The following is a 13,710-nucleotide window of genomic DNA, read 5'->3' on the forward strand; positions in this document are numbered from 1 at the left end:
GATAAGAAGTTGCAGTGCAAAGTTTGACTCATAACAACAGCAAAAACAGCAATAGCACGAAGTGTAGTGCACACATTTCGAGCTGAATGCACTTCACAGCATAAACTGAACTACAATATAGAGTGTGTTAGAGAGAGAGAGAGAGAGAGAGAGAGAGAGAGAGAGAGAGAGAGAGAGAGAGAGCGAGAGGAATCTGACTGATAAAAGGAGTCACTACTGTTACATAGAACATTAGAAGAGATCACAAAAGTTTCTCGCATTTCGGCATAAGCTTTAAGTTGCTTTTTCAAAAGTGACAATAACAGTTAAAGCGCAACTTGAAGCAACATTTAAATGTTTATTATTGTCATACACTTAACGCCAGCAGATTAAAGTTTCCGCTCTCTCTCCCACTCTGCAACGTCATCTACTAAATAAGTATCTCATTCTCTTTCATCAGATGACACAATTCACACTGATTTAAAGTTGTTTTCGAAAGAAAAGTTTTTAAAGAAGTAATCTAAATACTTAGATTATACATACAATGTTAATATATTAAGCATAAAAATTATATCAGTTGCATTTTGTTCTAATATAATGCTAATAAAAAAATGGTATTTCAATTTAATAAAAACTATTATAATAAAGTTATTGAGTTAGAATTATTTAAAAAGTTTCAAAAGTAATTTAAATACTAAAATACAACAATTGAAATTTTCCATACATATAATAAAATATAAAATACACTGATTAAATTGAGTTGTTTTACTAATTGAAATGATTTTTATTTATCTCTAGTGATGTCAAATAATAGTATGGTTTCGGTTTCAAAGGAAACTCCCAAACAAATCAAATCACATCAAAGCAGCAAAATGATAATCTAATTTATACACGAAATCTCTTTTCTATTACTTTGCCATAAGCTTGCGACTTTAACATTTCGAAAGTACAATGATTCTCGAGAACTTTTACAATAGCTTTACCTAATTTCAGTTAATTTAATGTGTTCAGCTTTTAGGGTTTTTGTTTCGCCCAACTTTTTTGCTTATGCGGGCTTATTCCCAGCAATTTGAGTTGAAAGTTTTTGTGTGTGTGTGTGTGTCGCATAGCGGGATGAAAAAGATGAAAGGATCTTTCACTTAAGAGTTTACTCAATCCCTTGGTCAAAAACCCAGGGGCAATCATTGGCGACCACAAATCCATACATTTGCCAGTTACCAGTTGAGTTCAGTTGAGCTGAGCTGAGCTGAAGTTGCAGTTGCAGTAAGAACATAATGTGTATGAAGTGCAGCTCTCGATATTGCGAATTTGATAGCATTTGCATGTGGCAGCTGAACGTCAAGGTTTCAATACTTTGCCGAGCACTGACCCCAAGTACAGAGAAAGACAGAAAGAGAACGTAACGAGCGGGAGTTTTTTGCTTTGAACGCAATGCCAAAACGAATGCTAGCTAAATATAGAAGCAGACAAACATTTGTATCATATCGTTGTCCTGCTGTGTGTATCCTGACCGCATTTTTGAGTTCACTTTTCATATGGACACAATGATAAAGAGAAGTGAAAACAAGAGAGAGAAAGAGAATAGGAGTGTGGGGGAAGCATGCTTTAAACGTCTCTTTGCACAGGTAGCGGTTGCTGTTTTGCGAAATGTTGCACGACGTATGATAAAAACTAAAAGCGGAAATACACAATGTCCTTAATGAATGTTTCATGAGCATCCTGTGCCAGCCAGCTGGCTAACCGCGCAGCTCGACAGAGAGACAGAGAGAGAGAGATAGACAGAGAGACAGTCTGGCTGTCTGACTGTCAAACTGTTTGCTAGTTCGACTTGGCTCGCAACGCGTTTAAACGCGCCACTTGGCTGCCAAGTGGGGCTTCAGTCAAAGTCGTAGTCTCAGTTGGAGTTTGGCGATGGAGTCACCTAAGTGCAGCACTAACTTCATTTGTGCACGCAAAGCCGCAGTACCCAGACGTCGTGGCGAACGTGGCGTATGCGTAATGCCAGCCTCTGAAGGTTGCGTCAAAACAACACACACACAAAGCAGCACACTTCAAAGCACACACCAACACACACATGGTGCCGACAATTTGTATGCACTGCACTGAAACTCTTTCTCTCTGCGTATATCTCTCCTCTGCCTTTCTAAGGGCAATTGCAACGTTGATGCGTTTTGTTGAGCGGAAGTCGAGTGCTTTGGTAATTTGTAGCGAATCCTTCCAGCCCTTTCAGCCTTCGTTTGAGCGCAAGTCTCAGCGTAGTTTTTTGATTAGAGCTGGTGACTGCTGCAGCATTCGGCAATGCATTTTAAGTGCTACGCTCTGCCATCTACATATATGTACATAAGTGGCAGGATATTCAGGAAACTAATAATTGAAACTGCGCAGCTGGTATCAATCTTTTGCTTCACTTCGCTTCACTTCTTCTACTCTATTCTAAGCTCACTCTTTGGCAAATCGATTGAGCTTCTTTCAGGGACATCTTCCAGTTCGAAGTTGATGAACTTTTTTAATTTTTAAATTGAACAAAAGCTAAGCATGCCAAACAACACATAAATGTGTATTAGTAATGCGTACAAAAGCATTCAACTTGTTGAGAAACTCATGTTGAACTGGCTCGTTCAGCGTATACATAAGTAATAAGTATGAAATTTGTATTATTGTTGTAGAATTTTATATAATTTCTTGATTTTTTTGTGTATGCTTACTTAATTTTTTCATTTGTTGCTTAAGTTTTTTACTACATTTGAGAAACTATTATATAATGGTCTTTGATCTGCGTATACGTAATATATTCAAAGGGAAATTTATATTTATTATGGGAATTTATTATTTAAAGATATTATATTTAGTTTATTTATGTATATACCTTGTATATATTTTTTATCTAACTCAAAGCGATTTCGAAACTTTAAATTTCTTTGATAATTTTAGGATATTCATATCCTTGAATTACTTTGCTTCATTTAGGGTATTTCTTAGTCGAGCATTATACTCTTTCAGGTTTCAATTGTTATTGTGGTGTTCATGTTTTTTTGTGTGTTGTCTTATTTTCGTTTTCTTTTTGGTTGAATCTCTTTTTACTAATGCCAAGTACTTGCTACTTGTTTCTGGAAATTAAGCTTTGAAAAATGGCCAGCACACTTACAGGGAGACACACACACACAGACACACACGCACAGTGGGAATGGCATACATGTATGCATGTATGTGTGTGTGTGTGTATACCTAAGTATTTAGAAAATTACTTTCATTCGTGCTACGTTTTGCTCGTTATTCTGAATGCTCCTCTCTGGCAACTGGTTGCTTGCCTTGCCTTGCCCACTGCTCTGCTTCTCTCTCTCTTCGCCTCTCTTTCTGCTCCCCTCTTCACTGCTGGTTGCTGCGTAGTTTTTGTGGCATTACAAAAGCATTTTCATTTGTATTTAGTTGGCTCCTCAGTCTCTCCATTCTCCCCTCCCAACAATGTTTGGCTGGCCCATTATCAACGTTCCCTTGCACATCTCTTTTTTCGTTGTCCAACTAGTTGTTCTTGTTGTGGTTGTTACTATTGTTGTTGTTGGTGTTGTTGGTGTTGCTGTTGTTGCGTTTGTAAATTACAAAAATGAAATTAAGTTCACACTTTGTCATGTGGGGACATTTACGGTTTTTAATTGTTTTGCGTTGAAAGCGACTGAGAAGCAAGCATCTTCCCCCTTTGGGGGACGGAGACTAGCGTCGAGAGTCGAGTGTGGAGAGTGGAGAGTGTGGAGAATGGAGACTGACTGCGACTCAAGTGGAGCACACAACTCTAGAAATGTTGCGCACTTTTTGGAACTAAGCAAACCTTCACTTACTTCCCTTACTTTTATTTCATTTCCTCCTTTTTGCACTTCTTCACGTTGTGCTTTTCATCTTGGAAAATGAGTAATGAATGCTTTCATGTCTTCATCATCATGATGAGCAGCAACATCATTATCAGCATCAACGTTGAGTTTGTTATAAATTTCACTTGTGTACATTTATAATTTCGTTAAATATTTGTTGTGCCTCTGCAAATGAATGTGTGTGTATGTGTGTGCCAAAGGGGTGAAAGGCAAATAGGATTGGGGTTGGTTAGACTGAGTGAATAGGGGGAGTGAGTGAATGAGTGAGGCGGGGGTGGGGACAGGAGACAGGGGTAGAATGAAAATGTGGTCGTTTTGCTTTTCTAATTAGAAAGTATTCTCTGCACATTTCATTGCACTGACTAAGTGAAGGACCTCAACAAGGACCTCTTCACTGCTACTCTGAATCGCTCACCAGCCTTTTAAATATGCAACTTGACAGGGCCAGAGATGAGGAGAGAGAGAGAGAGAGAGAGAGAGAGAGAAGAGAGTGCAGTCAGTAGATAGATGGTATGCGGTATGTTGCATGCCTTAATTGTTCCTGCGGTTAATTAACTACTTTAATTGCGAACTGACAGCAACTCTGGCCTTTAAGTGCAGCGGCCAGGCACTCCAGCTTAAAGATATAATACTCGCAAGTACTTCTAAGTTTTGCCTACGAACCTAAATCCAACTACTGCTGCTGCCAATGCCGATGCTGTTGATGCCCTCCTTGCCACAATTTCCCAGCTTGCAACCTCTTTAAAACTTTACCTCAAGCCAACCCTTGTACAGTGGTCAAATAAGCTTTAAAATTTAAAATTAAACTATTTAAGTGTAAGACTAACAATTTGTTATATTTGTTAGACCCTATATATGTTATATATACCAGTAATTTAATGAACATAATTTGTAGATCTCGTTTGAAAGCAACTCCTTTACTAATAAAAATATATAAGCAATGACTAACTAAAACACAATTTATTAGTCATTTGCAAAAAATACATTTACCATTAGAAATTTGCGTTTTAATCAATAGAAAGCTCAATTAACTATGATGCTTTTATCCAACATTTTGTGTGAAGACAGATCCGAAGATAAACATTTAAGAAATAAAAATATCATGAGAATTTCAGTGTATTTTAAAACACATTTTATTTTTTTCAGAAAAAGCTTTTACATATAAAATTTAAAAGTATATATTTACGTTTAAATCATCAATAATAATAATATGAAATACCACTGCATTTAATCGTATGCTACTCAGACTTTTGTCCACTGTGCTGCGTGTGACATTAGAATTCACCTGGCAGACTGTGTCTGCGGCTATTTGAAATCATTTGCCACAAGTTGCATGCAAATCATCTGATTACTGTCCCCAGTCAGAGAAGTTGGCCATGGCCCGCTGTCTAGCAGAGCAGAACTGAAGGAACTGTCGTTGGACAAGGATTTGAACCATTTCGAGTTGCAGATGCGAGACGAAGATGGAACTGTCGCAGCTCTGTCTCATATTTATAATTTATGGGATTCCTTGCCAGAGAATTCTCTCTGGGTGTGTGTGTGTGTGTGTGTGTGTGTTAAGGGTGGAAAATGTGACAACGAAGCTTAAATAAATGGATTACATTCATTTTATGCGCCTCTACAAGTTTAGCGTTATTTCGTTAAGCGAGATTTGGCCATAACTTTGATCTTGACTGTGCTTCGTAACTCGGTAACTTGAAAGAGTTTCATCTATGATGATAATATGATCCGTTTGCCAAATGATGGAAGTGTTTTCATATAGTACTTTCCTGGCACTTGTGCTCAGCTTATTGCGGGTAATTTTTTGTTTGACTTTAATTTTGTTTTTGTGATTTTTGTGTATTTTTGTGTATTTTTATGTTGCGCCCTTGTTGAGCTACTTTTGGCTGCCACTGTATGGCGGCTCATCAAGTTGTAATCGCATTTTCAAAAGAAGAAACCAATTTTGCAGCAGATTTACATTCGCCTGCCAGAGAGAAAGAAATGCAAAGAAAGAGAGAGAGAGAGAGAGCGGAAGAGACGTCTGTATATGGTAGTTGTCTGGCCGCTTATCTGACGCCTCTGACATAATATATGGCACAGTTTTTGTTTGACTTTTGCCGCAAATGCCGAAGCCACAACGACGACAAGAAATAAGGTTTGCCTGCCCAAACAGCAATTACTTTGCCACCGCTCTTTCTCCTCCTCTCCGTTGACTTTCCAATTCCATTTCCATTTCCATTTGTATGTCTTTTGTTTTTGTTTCTTATTTGCTACCTACGAAGCCGATGATTATGTTTGGCTTTTTGGATGCGTTTGCCAAATGGAAATTGGGCAACTAAAAATCTACTCTTCGAAAATCGCATGCGAATTTCATTTGAACATTTTTGCTGCTGTGCCAAAAAGATTTTTGCTTAGCTGGCTATCGCCATGATTAGTTGCAGTCACTGTCTGACTGCCCCACAAAGATATCCACTAAACACAATGACAAAAAAATAATAATAATTAGTAAGTTAAGAATTAAAAAAAAAGTAACAAAATTGAACAAAAAAATTGTATATAATAAAATAAAATGACAGTCAACAATTTCCTGAATGTCAAATGAAACGGAAATTGATAAGGACACATCAATTTGCTGCCAGCTGCCTTTTGCCCATGCCCCACACTCCACACTCCATGCCCCATGCCACAATCACAGCTGCCTCCAGGCAGCCTCAAGTGTGTCTTGGTTCCGGGCATTTGTACGACCGAAGGCGATTTCCCGTTAAGTGTGCCACTAACAAATTTAATTGCACAGCAGCCTCCGCTTCCCACTCCATGCTTCGCTTCGTTTTCTGAGGGGAGGGCGGCAGCAACAAGGGCAACTGTTGCCCATGTGGCATGTGGCACAGTGGGCAACAAGCTTGAAGCCAAAAACCATTTAACAGCTGCTTAATTGTTAACGCTTTTTAAATACAAACGAATGTCGCACAAACATTAAACATTGATTTAGCATTAAATAAAAGTTTGCATCATTTCATTGAACAACACAAAATGCCACATAGATAATATTAGCACAATAAATATGCTATTGGCTAAGACATTGAATTATCGCATACATTTCCATAAACTTAAAATGCAGCTTTGCAATTTGTGAAATTTTAACATATTTTTGTAAATATATAAATCGATGGCATTTCGATAAGCTGTTGCACTTTAAGCCAATTTCAGACTCGAAAAAAACACAAAATCACAAACAGCAACAGCAACAGAAACAGAAACAGTTGCTGGCCTTAATGACAGGGCTCAAAACATGGCCTAAACAACAGCTGTTGCTACATGACTCGACACGACTCAGCATAACTAAGCATCCGTTTCCTGTGCTCCCTCTTCATCGCATTTGGTGTGCGTAAACATTTGATTTTAGAACATTTTAACAGTGTTGTTAGCAGAATAAAAAAAAAAGGAAAATACCAAGAGAGAGAGAGAGAGAGTGGGGGAGAGAGAGGACGGAGTCCAGGGGTCCAACATGGCAAAGCCTGTTGCTGAAGCTGCTCATAAAAATGAAATGGAGAGGAGAATGAGAATGAGAACCAGAACGAGGCCGAGTATAAACCGCTTATTGTGGCACGTTGTTGCCCCTCACTTCCCCGCGTCCGCGCGACGCTTCATGCTGTCAGACGTCTTGCAATGATTAATTTATTGAAATTTGCGCTTATTGCGATTACAAAATTTATGCATGCGCTTTATTTGGACAAGCCATGCCGATAATTTGTCAAAAAGTCGTAAATTATAATATTGTAAATCCCCGCTCAGTCAGAGCAGCGCTTCTATATAAACATTTAAATATGTAAACATGATATATACATACATATAAACAACAAGAACAAGTAGAAAAGCTTCAGTCGCCAACCACTTTTTGAATTAAAGCAAAACATGATAGTATTCTATTCTTTAAATATACCAAATTAATGTTTTGGAAAAAATACTAAAATATGTCAAAGGCTCTATTTGGTATATTTATACCCGCTACCCATAGGGTTGGCAGGAAATGTATGTTACAGGTAGAAGGAGGCATCTCTGACCCTATAAAGTATATATATTCTTGATCAGCGTCAACAGGCGAGACGATCTAGCCATGTCCGTCTGTCTGTCTGTCCGTCTGTCCGTATGAACACCTAGATCTCAGAGACTATAAGAGATAGAGCTATAATTTTTTTTCGACAGCATTTGTTATGTTTGCACGCAGATCAAGTTTGTTTCAAATTTTTGCCACGCCCACTTCCGCCCCCGCAAATCAAAAAAATCGAATAACAAGCGTCATTTTAAAGCTAGAGTTCCGAATTTTAGTATATACAATAACAACTATAGTAGTTATGATTTCTGAAAATTAGGTTGCGATCCGATAAAAAGGGGTCTTAGTTGCTTTGGCTGACAATCTGGTATACTGTGCCGTCTATGGTATATTTTGAATGCGGTACTCTATCGATATACCACATATACCATTTGGTATATTTTTTTTAGTATTTTTGTGGTATATTTGGTATATTTTGAGAATAATACCGCAAAATATATTGTTTTTATTCAAAATGGGTGGCGGGTATCTCACAGTCGAGTACACTCGACTGTAGCTTTCTTACTTGTTTTGTATAGCGTCAACAGTCTATGCGTTATAGACTTGTCTGTCTGATTAATGTACTGAAAATATACTAAAAGATCCAGATGGCTATATTTGGTATATTCGAAAATTGACCGAAGTCTGAAATATACAAAAATCTAAATTCAGTATATAATAAAATATATCGAAGGCTATACTTTGAATATCTTAGTATTTTTTGCAGTATATTAAACAGAGAGAACGTGGTTATATCGACTTCATAGGGTCAAAAATGATTCCTCAGGCAGGTTACATTCTGGAGTCACAAAGTTACAATACCCTTACACCCTTCTTTGGGTAGCGAGTGTAACAAGAAGACCAAATGGTGAAATTGTCTGCGGTTTATAAAGTGTTTTGCAGGACAGAGGGCTGAGCTTAGCTAACCAACAGCAATTACAAAGCCGTCGCCAAAGTAGACGAAAACAAATTACCATTTTGTTTGCTCTTTCGTATTGAGCTTTCTTTTTGCGGTTTGAAGACATTTCGATTTCAATTTCGTAGAACGTAGAAATGCAATGCATTGATTGTTGATGTTGTAACGTGGTCGGAAACGAGTGGCCAACACACACACACACACACACACAGACACTCAGACAGAGAGAACTTGGGGCCATTTGGGGACAGCGCCTTCAATTATTAACTATTATCGTTTGCCACAAAGCCAAATGTAAAAGCTTCAATTAAAGCGTACGCACACAGACAGACAGACAGACGGACAGACAGGCAGACAGGCGGACAGACAGCCACAGCAGACATCGATTTCACCTGTGTAATCAGTTTTAACTTTATTGAATTGAAATGGGTCGTCGTTGTCGTTGTCGTTGTCGCCGTTCCCTTATGCCTATATCACAGAGAAAAACGAGACGTGAAAGCAAGCCAGAAGAGATTTCCCAGCCAAACATCTCGCGACGAGATGTGTTTTATTTTTTTTGTTAATGATTTATTCAGGGCTTAATTTATACTCACTAATGGATTTCGCTTGGCAATGCGCTGCATTCAATATTATCAATTACGAGACGCCACCAATAACTCAGGCTGCAGTCGCAAGTTGCCGCGTTGCGTCGTTGCTGTAAATAAAATACAATAAATTTAATTATCGCGAAATAAGCAACATTTATATTGGTATTCATTTCTGTTTTTCCGGGTCAATCGATGGTGCGATGCTGCAAATTGTTAAGCGGTTCGTATGGTTTTTTTTTTAATTTTTGTTATTTTTTATTGATTTCGAGCTACTCAAATTACTCCTAACCAGCAGCTATCTATATACTAAAGCGACGCCTTCAATTGGCCATCATAAGACTTGGCAATTTAGCAACTAAACGCACTTCATTTTTCACTCGAGGCTGCCAAATCAAACAACATGAAAATCAACTAATTTGCACACTTTAGCCGCCAACTGAATGCAAAGTCCTGTCCAAAGCCAAGGCTTTTGCACCATGAAAAACAGCACTGAAAATAATAGACAAAGAGTCAGGGAGACAGAGAGTGAGGAAAAAACATGAAACGCCTGTCAATGAAATAAATGAGCGGCCATTAAGCAGCAGCGCACAATGATGAACACTTGAAAATGGAGCTGAGCTCACAGCGCACACAAAATATTGACTGTGCAAATGGTCGAGGAAGGAATCGACAGCAGATAGTGTAGTAGAGCAAGCCGACTCAAGACTGATATGATAAATATATGTAGATACAGCGATAAATGTAGAGATGGAGATGAAAATTGAAATGCAGATAGTTTTACTCAAGCTAAGATACAAGTAAATTGACATATAAAAATACAAAAATAGATGCTAATAGAAATACAAATAGATCTTGAAAACAAAATACAAATGGAAATGAGATTGTAGATAGAATTAGAGAAGAATAGATGTACATGATAGACAGTGCCATAAAAACAGTCAGATTTATAAACATAAAGATTCAGATAGGGATGAGGCTTCAAGTTAAAATACAAATCGATTTGCGATTGCTGATACAGATATAAATACAGATCGATTAATTGGAAATAATACAAATGCAGACAGAGTTTCGATTGCACATTTACAAACATAAAGATACAGATGAAGATTCGAATTTAGATAGAAAGATAGAATTTATAAATACAATTAGAGATGCCAAAACAAAAGTGAAATGCTGATATTGAAACAGATTCAAATACAGATTCAAACGAATGAATGCAGAGCTAAAGCTTAAGATTGAGATAAAAATAGAAGCAATGACTGATCTGAGAACAGTAAAAGATACAAATTTGGATAGCAAATGTGCTACAGACAAAACTAGACATGAATCTAGGAATGAAGATAAAGAATGAAAACAGAAGTAAAGATAGATTTCCATTTCATTTCCAGCACAATTTTCGATACATTTGAATATGAAAATGCGGCTTCATTTCCAGTCAAATCTCTTTTCTATTCACATGTCTGTCGAAAAGATGCCGCAACACAGAGCTGGCAAAATGTGTGGCAGAATGTTGCATGCCACATGTCACTTTTGAGCCAAGCAACTGCTTGCATTTGTTGTAGCTCGTTTTTTGTGTGAAACCGAGTGTGTGTGTGTGTGTGTGTGTGTGAAAAGGTTGCTAGCTGCGACGTCCATTCCATCAAAGGGTTAATTGCAGACACATACACAGACCCTGTGTGTGTGTGGCGCTATTTGTGGCAGGTTTCGCCTGGTGGTGCCACGCCTGGTTAACGTATGTTAAGTGGCGCACAATTATGCAGGCCATTCAAGTAGATTTTTCTTGCGGTGCGTTTTACACGCGCCGTCAAAGTATTCCTATGTGTTACATGCGGTCTACGAGTGTCAGCCTGTCTATCACTTTGCTTCTCTGTGAGTGTGTGTGTGTGTGTGTGAGTGTGAGTGTGTGTGTGTTAAGTGTTTAAATAAACGACAACACTTGAAATAAATTGCAGCAAATCAAGTTAAATAAATTGCGCGAATGAACGAAACATCAGCGCGCCGCAAAATGAGAAAAGGAAAAAGTAAGGACAGCAAGGACGTGGCAGCCGCAGCAAGATATCTCTGTGTGTGTGAGTGTGTGTGCGTGTTTTGGCATACGAAAAGAAAACGGAAGGCAACTGTTGGCAACACAACTGCGTTTCGCTGCCTTCGTTTGTTCGTTCGTTTCGTTTGCATGGCAAACATTTTGACTGAATTCTTTTGATTTGCCACGCTGATGAAATGCAGCAACAGCAGCAGCAGCTACCTGCTGTCCTCCTCCCCCCGCTCTATCTGGTTGCCACATGGCAAATATGCAGACAAGCTGCCACCGGATGCTACAGTCGTAAGTGTGTGTGTGTGCCCGCTTTCAATTACATGCAACAATAGCAAAAACAAATCGCAAACTGGCAACAACAAACAGTCACGTGACAAAACGGACAACATTCAAACAGCAACAACAACCAGAAAAACTTTGCTCTTGTGTCTATATAAATGTGTGCAATTAATTGCGGGTGTCTCTCTCTCTTGGTGTCTGTGTGTGTGTGTAATCATTTCGATTGAATTCATTCACTAATTACCTTATCAAATGGCTCAGCACATTTGGCCATTTGCTTGTTGGCACAGTTCTCGCTTAATTTGCAAGATAAGCAGCAGCAGACGGCAAAAACAGCTGAATGTTTAGCTGCGTGATTTCAATTGTAAGAATAGAATAGAGGCGGCATATTTTTGGGTGCTATTTACAAATACAAATACTATAAACTTGAGATGAGTTTCTTTTGACTTTAATATTACAATTAAATACAATATTTGCCTGCTTCTTTATCGCGTTTATATTAGTATTTCAGCCATATTTTTGCATTTGAAATTAAATTAAATGAAGGAATCTTCATTCAATTGGATGAATTTTCTCTCTTATTTCAGCCAAAACATTTGGCTGCTCCTAATAAAACTATACTTTATCAAATAAATATATTTTTAATACAAATACTATAAACTTGAGTTGAGTTTCTTTTGACTTTAATATTACAATTAAATACAATATTTGCCTGCTTCTTTATCGCGTTTATATTAGTATTTCAGCCATATTGTTGCATTTGAAATTAAATTAAATGAAGGAATCTTAATTCAATTGGATGAATTTTCTCTCTTATTTCAGCCAAAACATTTGGCTTCTCCTAATACAACTATACTTCATCAAATACATATATTTTTATTAAATAAAATCATGTTGAGTTGAGTTTCTTTTGCCAACAACTGACATTTAACATGAGACAGTATTCATATTAAAATTAAAAAAAAAACTTGCAACTTTGCTACATAATATGTATTATTGCCTTCGGGTTACTTGAGATGAAAATTAATTGCATTAATCTTATAGAATATTCCTTAACTTTCTAATTTTGATAGTTGAAATAAGGCATCTTGAATTTCAATTGAATGAATTTGACTCAAATTTCTATTTATTTATCTGTCAAAATGAAAAATAACCAAGCTTAGATGAATTTCTTTTAAAATGGCTTGATTTTCTTTTAAAAATAATATTGTCTTAGCTTTAAAAAAAAATGAAAAAGTAGTTTGCGACTTTACTTCATTGATATTTATTTTTATTGCATGATTTTTTTTTTTGTTGTAACTTTCCAACACGTCGTATGCGCAATTTGAAATGAAATTAAGTGGCTGCATATCAATTTTCCGCTTGACGTGCTCCTCCAACACGTGTCAAATGTCAGTTGATGTTAATATTTAATTAAAGAGAAGTTACAAGAGTACAACACAAACCAACACATAAAAAAAAAGGGAAAAAAAATATCGCATTCATAAGTGGAAATGTTTTTCGGTTTTGATTACACACGTCGCCGCGACGTGTGAGAAGCTCATTAATTAATGACCGCAAAAAGGATTGACAATTGACAGTCGCATTATAGACGTTTGTTTAACCCACGCTTATTGTTTTTCTCGTTTTTTTTTTTCGATTCGCTTTCTAATATAATATGAATGAATAGCCAGAGTGTGATAGGAGCGCAAAGTAAATATTGTAATGGGCAGACACTTTGGGGACTATTTTGTAAGCTGTAGAGGAACACTTGTTTATGCCAGAGACTGGGGACTGGTTAATGCATTAACTCGTCTCAATTTATACATCGCTCAGTCTCAGTCTCATTTTTAGTCTCAGTCTCAGTTGCGACCTTAAGATTTTATTTGTCTACTCGTCATTTGTTTGCTTATTTGCATTTGCTTTATTGTTCGCTGTTGGCTGTCGGCTTATTTATTCTGTGGCAGCAGAATGCGAAAGCGTTATTCTTATTCTTGTCT

General features: G+C 37.3%; 1 protein-coding gene across 2 annotated transcripts in view; it reads right to left on the minus strand.

Moving 5' to 3' along the window:
- Window positions 1-9,524, minus strand: part of LOC132795168 (chaoptin) — a 170,405-nt gene extending 160,881 nt beyond the window's left edge. For both annotated transcript variants that reach the window (XM_060805721.1, XM_060805720.1), the window contains exon 1: window positions 9,424-9,524. The gene's annotated coding sequence lies outside the window, so the exon portion shown is untranslated. The remainder of the gene's footprint in view (window positions 1-9,423) is intronic.
- Between the last annotated feature and the right edge of the window lie 4,186 nt (window positions 9,525-13,710).

Source organism: Drosophila nasuta, chromosome X (genome assembly GCF_023558535.2).
Source record: "Drosophila nasuta strain 15112-1781.00 chromosome X, ASM2355853v1, whole genome shotgun sequence".
In the NCBI taxonomy this organism is placed as follows: domain Eukaryota; kingdom Metazoa; phylum Arthropoda; class Insecta; order Diptera; family Drosophilidae; genus Drosophila; species Drosophila nasuta.